Raw genomic sequence first — 13,254 nt, forward strand, 5'->3', positions numbered from 1 at the left:
GGCCGGGACCCCAGCGTGGCTTTGTGAGGCAGAGCTTCTCCCACTGACCCCGTCTGGACATGTAGCACAAGCAAGAAATAAGCCTTTATCATACCAAGCCCCAAGAATTTGGAAGTCATTGCCAGCGTGTACCATCGCGTAGCCTGACTAACACGCCGATGTAAGGCAGCATCTCCGCGTGCGCCCCGTGCGTGGCCGGAGGCGCACCAAGTTCTGATTAGTTGAACTGGTTTCCACGCCAATCATCATGAAAAGTCAGTCAGTGATTCTAATTCACAAGAGGGAAGGTTGTAACCAAAAAGATCTTGTGATGGAGGGATACTGAGAGCATGTATCATGTATGTAGCACACCGTTGTTTTTGTTTGTTCTAGATAAATCAGGGACAGTATCCATTTCAACTGATTTTGCAGACAAAATACCCCCAAACACATTTCCTTCTTTAAGTCTGCTGAAACTGCAGGTATATTTATGCCTATATTTTTAAATTCCTCACTCAATATGTTTTCTTAAATTTATTTTTATTGGAGTACATTTGCTTTACAATGTTGTTAGTTTCTACTGTACAGCAAAGTGAATCAGCTATATGTATACATATATACATCCTATGCCTATATTTATATTGAATAACTTATGAAAACGACTCTCATGTGGGTGAATCAGCACACGTTGACACTTTCCCAAATGGGCTCAGAAAGTGCTTGGAGTAGTTTTAGGCATCTTCCAACTTGTACGAGGAACCCATGTGGTACCTGGAAGGGTTTTAATGGAATCAGCTTCCAGAGCCTCACATTTCCTACGTACCCAATCTTAACACTGGTCTGAGGACAACCTGGGGCAGAAGTTGTCCATTCTCTTCTGACCCTTCACAGCCATCCGTCTCCCATGCTACAGAGGAGAGACACACCTGTCACACACGCCCCCACCCTTCCATGCCCATCTCCCTGCCATGTGAGTCCCTCCAGGCACCAAAGACGGAGGCATTTGAAACATTTGTGTCTAGAAAGCCTCCTTTAATCAGGGCCCACACCCTTCCAGCCATCTGTCTCTTTAAGAGATACATTTCTAACACCCTTTAAATTTTCTATTGATAATTACTTTTTTTTTTTTTTTTTTTTGCGGTACGCGGGCCTCTCACTGTCGTGGCCTCTCCCGTTGCGGAGCACAGGCTCCGGACGCGCAGGCTCAGCGGCCACGGCTCACGGGCCCAGCCGCTCCGCGGCATGTGGGATCCTCCCGGACCGGGGCATGAACCCGTGTCCCCTGCATCGGCAGGTGGACTCGCAACCACCGCACCACCAGGGAAGCCTGATAATTACTTTTAAAGCTCATCATGTAATTGTGTTGTTTTGCTCAGTTGTACACTAATAATATTTTTAATGATAGTTGAACCCAGAAGAAATTGGTGGCACCAAGCCTTATAGTCACAGGCATTTTATTTTAATTTAAATATCAATTTATATCTCTTTTTGGGGCAGAGCAGTGTGGTAGTGTGATCAATGAAAGACTTTCAAGCATAAAAATATCTTGTATCGGGTCAAACTTTATGGAGGGAATGGAATGGAACAGTGTTTCCAAGGAGAAAAAGAAATGAGGCGAAATATTTGTTTTTTAAAAAAAGAGCTTTTATATATTTTTGAACAGATAATAGAAGGTTTCCAATAGCTTGGGTGTTTATATTTCATTGGAAACTTTTTAAAGAGTGATGCAACAATTTTATTTTACTTTAAACTGTCAAGATCTACAGACACCAGAAATTGCATCACTTACACCCGTTTAAACGTATCATGAAAATGTGGGGATGTCACTTGGAACGTAGGATGAGGCACGTACTTTTTCGAAACTCTTTTTGGGGGCTATGCGAGCAAAGCGGTGAGGACACTCCCGACTGGGCACAGCCCGAGGCCCTGGGAGGCCCCAGCCGGCCCGGCCTCTGAGCCTGTATTTATATGGAATAAAGGCAGGTGACAGGCGACCTGTGAACAGCCCTGGTTCCCGTTCTCACTCTGCTTTCCAGCCCCAACACGGTCTTGAAGGATTTGCCTCCCTTCCCAAGGTTTTTACCCTGAGCTCCTCGGAGAAAGAAATGCAGTGTCACGCGGCCACGTTATCCCAGAGTGTGCCCGGCCCCGCAAACCCTCCCGAGGGGTCTTTTTGACCCCAGATTATTTGCATTTTACTCCATGACAGAATCGTTCCGTTTGTAAGTACGGTCTTCATCAGTAAACGCCAAACAGAACAGGCCCTGGGACTTCACTGCTTGTATTTACCCTTTCAATGATATGAGACTGGATTCTGTCAGCCTCAGAAGCCATACTGTCCATTCTGGACTCCAGTCGGGATTCATCGGGTGGATGTGAATCTGCTGTGTTTTCGGTCACCGTCAAGGAGCCACGAGGCTTAGGTATTGGAATGAACTCTGGGTTCAAAGCTCCCGCGCCTGCCCAGCTGTGTGACTTTGGCCCAGCCTCTCATGGCCTGTGACTATCAGCTCTCTCAACCACCAACTGGGAAACCCCCCAGGAGCGGGGTCTGAGCGTAAGATGACGTATTAGTGTGAAAATGCGAGGTAAGTAGAAGTATAGACGCAGCGGGGTATTTATTGCCGTGACGATGGCATTTTACAACATCTTTGACCATCGATAGCAGGACCCAGTGATCACGCCTGGTCCGACCTAAACATTGTTAACCACAGTTCCCGCCCTTTTCTTTTTGTCTTTTTCCCCCTCTTTGGGAAAAGAGAACAGCTGGCCTCCATCTCTTACATAAGAGCCTGTTATCTATCTGAACCAATTCTTCAGAAAGTCAAGAGCACTTAGCATCTCCACGTCACCCGGCCTACACCAGACCTTGATAACCAAATCCCGCCAAATTTCTCAGGCAATAAAATTTCAATAATTTTATCTAAGTAACCATTTTCTGCCTGGAAACTTCCCTTCAAACTCTGAAAGCGAGTCCTGGAGGGGTAGGAGTTGGATTAACTAAATTGTCTGCTGTCAAGTCTATGCCTTTAGCTAAGGCCCCATCAGGATGGATTGTTCTGCAGAGGGCAGAGCAAAAGCTCCATTTCCAGGGGCTCATCAGTGTTATTCCCGTTTGGTAAGTGTTAAATTTCCTTTCCCAAGGAGAGTGTTTGGCTCCTAGTAAATGCTGAAGAAACTTTTGATAAACGAATGATGTCCTATAATCCTGAAGGCGGTGAGGAGTTCATCCAAAGGAAGCGTTGCAGGCCTGTTGCAGGCTGGTAGAGGAGATACTTCGGGACCAGGAGACCTGCCCTCCTTCGCCCAAACATTTCACAACGGTATGGACAAGAAAGGCTGGCCTTGGTAACTCTGGTAGTTCCCCAGGGAGATTATTTGAGAGAGAGGTTGCTTCCTTTGTTGCCACATCACTGGGTAGTGGGCTACCCAGCTAAAGAGACCCTCTGCTGGGGGGCTGAGACTCTTCGTGAGAGTTTTGGCTCTCACGAGTCTGGGAAGAGGCCTGTGTTATGTATAAGAGACTGACGCTGCCCACAGACCATCACTCGCAGCGTCTGCCTTTTGCAGTTTCCTACCTGTACAAGCTGCGTTTACTCATCTAACGCGTAATCCCCGCATTTGCCTGTGTGCCATCTGTAACACCTGATTTACCCGCTTATTCTCCCCAGCATCTGTCTTACAAACTCTTATTGACAAACTTCACGTTTAGGGATTTCACCTCTGAAGATACCTGAGCCCAGGACAGGCAGGGCTTGGATCTCTGGGAGGTGACCTGAATGAGAGAAACATCACATCCAGCAAGAAAAAGGAGAAATTCCACCCAGGCCAGATCTGTTCCCACAATGACTGGAAAGGAAAAGGACACTTGAAGACCCGTGAGTACTCCTCTTGTGTCAGAACACCAGCCCCTTTGAGCATGGGTCCAGCTACCTCCGGGAACAGTTCCGGAATCACATCTCAGCAGTCCTCTTCTCGGGGCTTCCCTGGTGGCGCAGTGGTTGAGAATCCGCCTGCCAACGCAGGGGGCACGGGTTCGAGCCCTGGTCTGGGAAGATCCCACATGCCGCGGAGCAACTAAGCCCGTGCGCCACAACTACTGAGCCCACGTGCCACAACTACTGAAGCCCGCACACCTAGAGCCCGTGCTCCGCAACAAGAGAGGTCACCGCAGTGAGAAGCCCGCGCACCGCCGCGAAGAGTAGCCTCCGCTCGCCGCAACTAGCAAAAGCCTGCACGCAGCAACGGAGACCCAACACAGCCAAACATTAATTAATTAATTTTTAATAAACCAATCCTCTTCTTTTACATTTCTTTGGCTCATGAAAAACCTTTCAAAACCCATCACTTATGTTTAAATCTGGACGCTGTGTCTTAAGTGGCCAAGAATTCCCTAACACAGATAAGAATAAAGTATCTGTGATGCAGCGCTAAGAACTCAGCAGTATCTGTGAGCACTAATGAGGATTTAGGGGTCTGAGAAGCGTAGGGGTCGCCCTTTCCAGAAGGGCCAGCCCGCGATGGCGTGAGGTTAAGTGTTCGCCCACAGAGTGTGAGGTGAGTGTCTAAGGAAGCCAGCCTGTCCCCCAGACACTGACAGTGTGTCCCCCAGGCTCCATCAAAATGCCACAGGGACTCCATCTCTATGAGCAGAAATGCAATCTTTGGGTTACACGGTGATTCATTAAGTGTCCTGTTTTAGAGTACAGTAGCCCTACGGGAAAGAACTCCTCCAGCTTCTAAGTCACTGACAAGTTAACAGGAATGATTTTCGTTCCTTTGTTTGTTTGTTTTTATTTTTTTAACATCTTTATTGGAGTATAATTGCTTTACAGTGGTGTGTTAGTTTCTGCTTTACAACAAAGTGAATCTGTTATACATATACATATATCCCCATATCTCTTCCCTCTTGCGTCTCCCTCCCACCCCTCCAGGTGGTCACAAAGCACAGAGCCCATCTCCCTGTGCTATGCGGCTGCTTCCCACTAGCTATCTGTTCTACGTTTGGTAGTGTATATATGTCCATGCCACTCTCTCACTTTGTCCCAGCTTACCCTTCCTCCTCCCTGTGTCCTCAAGGCCATGCTCTAGTAGGTCTGTGTCTTTATTCCCATCTTACCCCTAGTCTCTTCATGACCTTTTTTTTTTTCTTAGATTCCATATATATGTGTTAGCAGACGGTATTTATTTTTCTCCTTCTGACTTACTTCACTCTGTATGACAGACTCTAGGTCCATCCACCTCACTACAAACAACTCAATTTCACTCTTGCACTGTTGGTGGGAATGTAAAGTGATACAGCCACTATGGAGAACAGTATGGAGGTTCCTTAAAAAACTACAATAAGAACTACCATACGACCCAGCAATCCCACTACCGGGCATATACCCTGAGAAAACCATAATTCAGAAAAGAGTCATGTACCACCATGTTCGCTGCAGCACTATTTACAACAGCCAGGACATGGAAGCAAGCTAAGTGTCCATCAGCAGATGAATGGATAAAGAAGATGGGGCACATATATACAGTGGAATATTACTCAGCCTTGAAAAGGAATGATTTTCTCAGGTCTCTTTTCTCCTGCATGGAAGGGAGACTCCATGGGGGCGTGGCGTGCTCTGCCCTTTCTCTCCCCTTCGGGGGCCCAGGGCAATTTCTGGTGTACCCAACAACTCTCTTTTGTTGTTTCCTTTTGCTTTATTTTGGTTTTTTAAGGACTTTGTTTTTTAGGACAGTTTTAGGTTTACAATAAAATCGAGAGAAAGGAGCAGAGGTTTCCCACACACCCTCTCCCATGAGCAACATCTCCCAGCAGGGCGGTACATGTTTTAACCAGGGTGAACCTATACTGACACATCATAATCACCCAGGGTCCATCGTCAGCCTAAGAGCTCCTTCTCAGTATTGTACTTTCAGTGGGTTTGGGCAAATGTGTGATGACTTTACCCACCACCACAGTATCATGGAGAGCGTCTTCACTGCCCTAAAAACCCTCTCTGTTCCATCCGCCACCACCCGCCCCCCTTGCCCCCAGTCAGCCACTGATCTTTGTACTGTCTCCACAGTTTTGCCTTTTCCGGAATGCCATATAGTTGGAATCATACAGTGTGTAGCCTTCTCAGTACCCTACAACTTATAACAAACCATTTCAAGAGTGAGCTGGGTCCCGAATACACTTTAACTCCCAGCTACCTCGGACAGTTGTCAGCAGACAGCGAGCCCAGTGCACTGTCTGACGATCCAAGTAATAAGAGCAAGAGAAATTCTACAATCTCACATTTACGTGTACAGAAGATTAAAATGCCTCGCATGCCTGCCCAACAACGGATTCTTTATTTCTGTCTCCTTTTAAGAGCTTGAGGAGGTAAGAGTATCCAAGAGAAGGGCAGGTCCATCTGTCCCAGGATGGGATCCAGTCAGTCCCTGGCTGAAGCTGTGTTCACAGGTGAGGCCGGATGCTGGGCGAGCTTGGCTGGCGGAACCCGGCCTCAGGTGAGCTGCGTGGGCAACCGTCCTCGACAGCGAGGTCGCTGACGCCGGCCTGGAGCGAGCTGGCTCCTGCGGATACGCAAGCCAAAGGCAGCAGACGAGAACGTGTTTAAAAAACTGGGAAATAAGCATACTTCGTCTTCAGCATCGTCTCGCTTCTCGTGTGGAGCCTTTGTCTCTGTTCCCGGCAAACTGCCGTCCCCAGGGTCCCGCGTCCTTCAGAGCAAAGGGGCTACTGTGACGGCTCCCTTCTCGGGTCACTGCCCAGTTCTGTGAAAATGCCTCGAGGTATTCCCCTCCCTGGGGCAACGGCCGGAGAGGTAGCGAAGGGTGGGGAGCCCCCCGCGCCAGGGCCCTCCTCTGGGTCGCCTTCTCAGCTATCAGGAGCTGGAGCCCGGGCCTGTCACTTCTCTGCAGTGACTTTGAAATGTCCAGCTTTGAGTGACTGCAGCCCTCATCTGCTCTTCCTCCCCAGAAGAAGGGAAAGATGGTTTTCCAGGCTGGGTCTATGTGGCATCATTTCAGACTTCAGCTACAAGCTTGCCATGTGGCAAAGCATGATTATTTCCACGGGGTAATGAATTGCCTGGGATACCTAGGCAGCACTGTCTTCATTTGAGAAGTCACAGCTTTTAGAGCTGGAGGAGTCCTTGGGGATCATGCCTAGCTCAACCCCCATGTTTACCAATAAAGGAAATAAACTCCAAGAAGAAGGGTGTCAAAACAGAGTAGATGATTCCCAAAGGCAGCAAAATTAGGACCAGAGCCCTCCCCTCACCCGGAGCAGAAGACCACAGCACCTACTGTCAGGAACAAGACTCGAGTCACAACCAAAGAGATTTAGATGCAGCCTAAAGGAGACCTTGCCGGCGATGAAGATGATTAAATACTAGAACAGACACAGCCACAGGGATTGTGGAATCGTCCTCCTTGGAGATCTTTTAAAATAGGACAGTTAACCATCTGTCTGAAATGGTTTAAGTACAGCCCTGCCTTGGAGGTAGGAAAATAGCGGATGACCCTCCTCGCCGTCGCATTTTGGGTTCTGTGATCACACCTGGACAAAGGCGCACCCCGGGGACCCAGGTGGGTCTGAGCTGCCCCCCACTGGGATTCAGATGCCGGAGCTGCCGAGAGGGTGGGAGACGCAGTGCTCTGGGTGGATGAGGGGGGACTGGGGCTGCACAGCGGACGCTTGTGCTGGAGCTCCCGGGGGAAGAAGGTGCTGCAAGAACCAGAGATGTCTATTTCCCGGGACCCTCCCTGGCCTCCGACCCCTCCTAACCCCCCGGGCGCTCCCCGCCACGCGAGTCCAGGGCTCTGCAGCCCACGCCAGCGGAACCAAGGGACCCCCGAGAAACGCAGGGATGCAGCAGCCTTGCTTTGTTTCCAAGTGGCAAAGCGTAATACCCCGGGGACAAAAGAGCAGTCTCCCCATTTCTTTTTAAACGTCCGGAACTACTCTGGACTCATGAAACTTCCAGGGGAAACGGCTCCCATTCAGGACTTCCACCGGGAAGTTTTGGAGTAGCAGGAGCCTCCCGGCGGCGGGGGGGCTCACCCTGCCGGCGGGGCCAGGGCCAAGGGGGGACTCCGCCCTGTAGGGGCGCCCGGTCCTCCTGTGCCAGCGGGCAGCCCGGCACCTGCGCTGCACAACGGGGCTGCTGGAGCCTCGGGTCCGGGCCCCCAGGGCTCCCCCACGGGCTGTCTCCTCTGCCCCTTCTCCTCGCCAGCTCCTGAGTCTTTCCCCCTTTCCGCAAAGCTGCGTTGGGCATCTCTTAGCGCCCTGCACCTTCCTAATTATTCCCACCTGTTCACACATCTCTGGGCCCTGCTGGTCTACAGACTCCTGGAAGACAGGGACTGTGTCCCTCACCACTGTGTCTCCAAGGCCTGGCAAATAGCAAGCACTCAGAAACTTCCTTGTCGAATAAGTGAATGAGTGAATGAATGAATGAATGAGAAACCACGACCTCTAACGCACTGGAGGGCACCATTCGCCCTCGAATGATTCCGAAGGGATCGGGTACCGGCCCCACGAGTTCCTTTGCCCTTCTCCCTGAGCTGTGTGCTGGGGTTACTTTGCGTAGAGCAATGAAGCAGGAAGGCTCACTGGGGTCGTCTGGTGGCCCCGGAGACGGTAGACGACCCCACTGCACCTTCACCCTTAGCGCCTCCGCCCCTGCCTGGAGACCTCGGGGGACAGGACACTCAGGCCCAGCTGGGTTGTTCCTTCCATCTCTGGACGACTCTGGCACGGAGCGAGTTCTCCGTTACCCTGAGTTCAGTCTCTTCCTTTGATGTCTTCCCTGTGGTTCTGACTCAGCTCCCAGCTTCACACGGAGGCCACGCACTCTCTTCCACGCTCCAGGGGGGACACGGAAGACGGAATGTGGCCTTTGGACCTCGAAGGACTTGGAGGTGAGCCTTACTCTGCCACTTGCTAAGTGTGAGTTTGGGCGAGTCACTGAACCTCTCCAGGCCTCAGTTTCGTCATCTGTATAATGGGAATAACGATCCCACCCCACGGGGGTGTCGTGGGGACTCAAGTGAGTTCATATGTTCCAGCTGTCTAAGACACAGCAGATATTCACGGTGTGATGCTTATTATTAAATAAATGTTCTAATAGAGATAATATATTTCAATTCCTCCTCTCTGCTCCATGAATCTTTTCTTCTCCAGGCAGAAGCGTGAGCTACTGTCGCCTCCTCTGGCATCCTCATCTCTTTGTCCATCAGCGTTCCTCGCAAAAGGACTGAGCTGCCTCCCAGGGGGTGTGACTAGCTCGGTACAGCCAACACCACTTTCGTTTTGGACGCCGTGCTTCTGTTAATGGAGCCTAAGGTGACTTTAGCTCCATTGTTGGCAGCTGCATCTGCTGTGGCTCCTGTTCCTCTCGTCTCCATAGTGAGAGAGCTGCTGGAGATCTGACTTTGGGGGGGATGGGGTGAGGGCGAGCTGGGGATTGTGGCTGGCTTTTCTTGTCGTCTGTTTTAGTGTGAGATTGCCAGAGAATCTTTGCCCTCGGGATTACAGTAGGAGAGTCACATCCAAGGCCCTGAAGACAATGTCCTCAAGCCCTCGAGGACAGCGAAAGGCCCCGGGAGACACGTGGCACGGAAGAATGGGGGTGAGGCCGATTTTCCGGGAAAGAAGGCAGGGTTAGACTTTTGTGCTTTGAAGGTGTAAAAGCAGCCTGGCGGGGAGGGATAAATTGGGAGATTGGGATTGACATAGACACACTACTATATATGAAATAGATAACTAATAAGAACCTACTGTCCAGCACCGGGAACTCTATTCAGTACTCTGTCATGACCTATATGGGAAAAGGATCTTTAAAAGAGTGGATATTTGCATACGTATAACTGATCGACTTTACTGTACAGCAGAAAGTAACACAACATTGTAAATCGACTCTACTCCAATTTAAAAAAATTAATTAAAAAGATAAAAACAACAAAAATGAAAGCAGCTGGGTTTGGAGGAGAAAGAGGACCCGTGTTCCGGGTTCCTGAGCCCCGTGCACCGCCCCAGGGGGTCTGTGGCCCAGACAGAGCTGCACGTGGGGGGGCGGCAAGGACCACTGGGGGCAGGCATCACGCGGCAGCTGCTCAGGAGCCAGAGGAGGGGTCAGCTGGACACCGCGATGGTGCCCCACGAGGCGGGCACTTCTGCCCACGCTTTCCCTGGGGTTCCCTGTGAGTCCAGAGGCGGGCAGCCCGCTCCCCCTCCAGGCCAGCGGGACACCAGGGACGGTTCAGCTGAGCCTGTCACTGCGTTTCCCTGCAGCCCACCCATCTTTAGTTTAAAACCCTTTGGATCAGATGGGCCAACCCTTAGTTTTTCACAAGGCAGGCCCCCCCAGAAGCCAACACTGTGGAGGTGTTTCTGGGGAGGAAGATTCTCTCTTTCCTGATGTGTGTTATTACTTCCAGCGCCAGGGCTTCAGCAAGTGTTAAATCAGAACCTAGTTCTGTAAATACTCCTGATTTGAAAAGCCACGTTCCCTCTCTCTACCTCAAACCCTGAGCCCGAGACGGCAGCAGCGAGTCGTGGATACAGATGCACCACAAACACGGCTCCAGGCCAGCACGTCTCCCGACGTCCCGCCCGTGATGCAGAGGATGAGGCAAGGTCGCTAATAAACACCACCGAACCGTGTCTCCTCTCACGCATTCTGCATGAAAATATTGCAGCCCCAGTGAACAGCAAACAAGTGTGAGGGGTCGGTCTGATTCACGTCTGAACGCCCACAAACACCGCCCTGTAACGCGGCTGTTTCCAGCAGCTTTCATCTGAAACGTCCATTGTCCTGACTTTGACTTCAGCCAAAGCGAAGAAGCACTGGGCGGGTTTAGTCAGTAGAGGAAGGAAGGCCCAGACGCTAGCTCCATTCTTTAAAAAATCCTTTTCAAGAGCGGCAGAGCCTATTCTCAGCATGTGCCACCGGTGAGCACGGGCGGAGCCTCCTGGCCGGAGGGGACCCGAAATGAGGCAGGTGACAGGCTGGTATCCTTGCTGGGAACTGTCTATGACACAGCCCGGCGGAGGTCACCATGATATAAACAGATAAAACCTACAACCAGGAAGGACCTCCAGCAGAGAGGGGTGAGGGGTGGGACCACAGGAGTGCCCTCCGCCTCCAGGGGCCAGGCCTCCGGCGGGCACCCGTCCCCCCAACTCACGTCGCGTCAACCTGCACACCCCTCACCGCGTGGAGGGGTTCGGATGGGGCGTGGGCCACCCCCTTCCTACCCGCCAGCACGCACGCGGAAGGAGCAGACGTCTGTCTCAGGACAGAGAAAGCGCAAACCTGAGGGTGACACGCTCACGGCCAGACTGACCGCAGGCTGTCCCCCTCGGGACTTCCGCTGTTCGGGGGGCGACACTCTCCGAGCACCCCGGGAAGGGCCAAGCAGGACTCGGAGAGCTCTCCGGGGAAACAGAAACAAAGGCACCAGAGAAAGCCCCTGAACCCTTCCTGTGCTCTAAGAAGAGCCCCGGAGACGCGAGAGCTGGCACCCGCCCCCCCCGACGGGATCAGCCTCCGCGCGCCCCGGAGCCCGTGACACGTGGGAGAGGGCAAAAGGTCAGCGGGCACCTTCGTGGGGAAACGCACGCTAAGACAGAAGGGAAACCAGCTGAAGTTTATTCCAGCGGGGAGGCCGTGTGAAAACAAAGCATCCTGTAACAGGTAACAGGCCTCAGCCAGCCTGCCGTGGGCAGCTTCTCCCTTAAACCTTTCCCCCAGTGCCTCGAGGGACCCCTGTCGCCCTCCTCACCTGCGGATGTGGAAAGGGGGCACAGAGAGGGGCAGAGTCACACTCCAGCGGTCGTGGCCTCCTCACCGCCGTGCAGCCTCAAGTACAGAGCGGACCCTGCAGCCGAGCCTGTGCCGGTGAGCCCAGCCAGGAGGGGAGGGCGGGAGCCCGGCTCAGCCCAGGCTGGCCCCTCGCCGGTGGGTTTCACCAGGGCGGTCCCGACCGGGGCCGCGTGCGGGGGGAGCTTAAACACATGCCTGGGACCCGGCCCGGGGGTGCCCACTCAGCCAGCCGGAGCACAGCCTGGCTTTGGGGTTTTACGTCACCCCAGAACCTTTGCTGTAGAACAAGGGGGAAGCAGGAGACAAGAGACAGGGACCCACGCGGACCAACTTTCCGACTTTACTTCCAGAGAAAATAAGGGTGGAAGTAAAACCCAGAACTTTCTTCAGGCCCTGACACGGAACCAGGAAGCGGGGAAGAGACGGGGAAGCACCGTCTTCCGCGTGGCTGAGCCTGGAGGACTCACAGCTGGCCCGGCAGGGAGAAGCCCAAACCCACCGGCAGGGCAGGATGCTCAGGGAAGGGGAGAAGGACAAGCCCTTGAGTTTCCTGCACTGAGACCACACTGATGAGAAAGACAGGATCCAGGCTGGACCCCTGGGAGAGTGAGGGTGTCTGACCCTTTGGATATTCCAGTTTAGAAGACAAGGAGAGGATCTGCCTGGTGGGGAGGGGACCAAGGTCACCACAGGCAGGTAAGCGGCGGGGCTCCAGATGCCTGTGTGACAACAGAACCGAGTCTGCTGCTGGCAGCTCACGTCAGGTGACCTCTGAAAGGTCTAAGCCACTCTCCCCTCAGTCAGGGCTGAGATGCACCGCGGGACCTGGCTTGCCTTCTGGCAGCCAACGCACACCTGTAGGTCCTTGCCTGACACAGGGACCAAAAGGGAAGGTGTAAGCACAAAGCTCGCCGCTGCCTTTGGACCTAGTGCCACGGGGAGTGTCCCCATCCTGCTGTCCTCTCGCTGGTGGCCCAGCTGCTACCGACCCCCCCTCTGGTGCAAAAGTCCACGTCGGATCCTTTCTGCCTCGGCTACTCTCATTCAAGCTCACGCTGCCTGGACGTCCAGCGCTGCCTGTCCACGGCGCCAGGCCTGTGCTCCGTGGCCTCGCGCCCGCCGGAGCCCCGCTCCCGTCGGACCCCCGGCTGTCTGCCCTGACCCCATGCAGGTGGCTCTGCCCTGCTGTGGCCCATGCCTGGGCTCTGGAAAGATCAGCACAAATAACCCCATCAACAGGACAGACACAGCTTCACAAGCACCTCAGGAACCAGGACTCAGGCCCCTGCATGCAGACAAAATGCAGCCCCTGGGGGCGGCCAGCACGGTACAACCACCCAGCGTGGGATCACCGCCCAGGTAAAGACCGAACCCATAAAATCCGGCTCTAAAAATACGTTTTTGGCAAAATAATCTATGAAGTTCTTGGTTTGCCAGAGTAAGGAAATTAAACCGCCCC

This window comes from Physeter macrocephalus, chromosome 6 (genome assembly GCF_002837175.3).
Source record: "Physeter macrocephalus isolate SW-GA chromosome 6, ASM283717v5, whole genome shotgun sequence".
In the NCBI taxonomy this organism is placed as follows: domain Eukaryota; kingdom Metazoa; phylum Chordata; class Mammalia; order Artiodactyla; family Physeteridae; genus Physeter; species Physeter macrocephalus.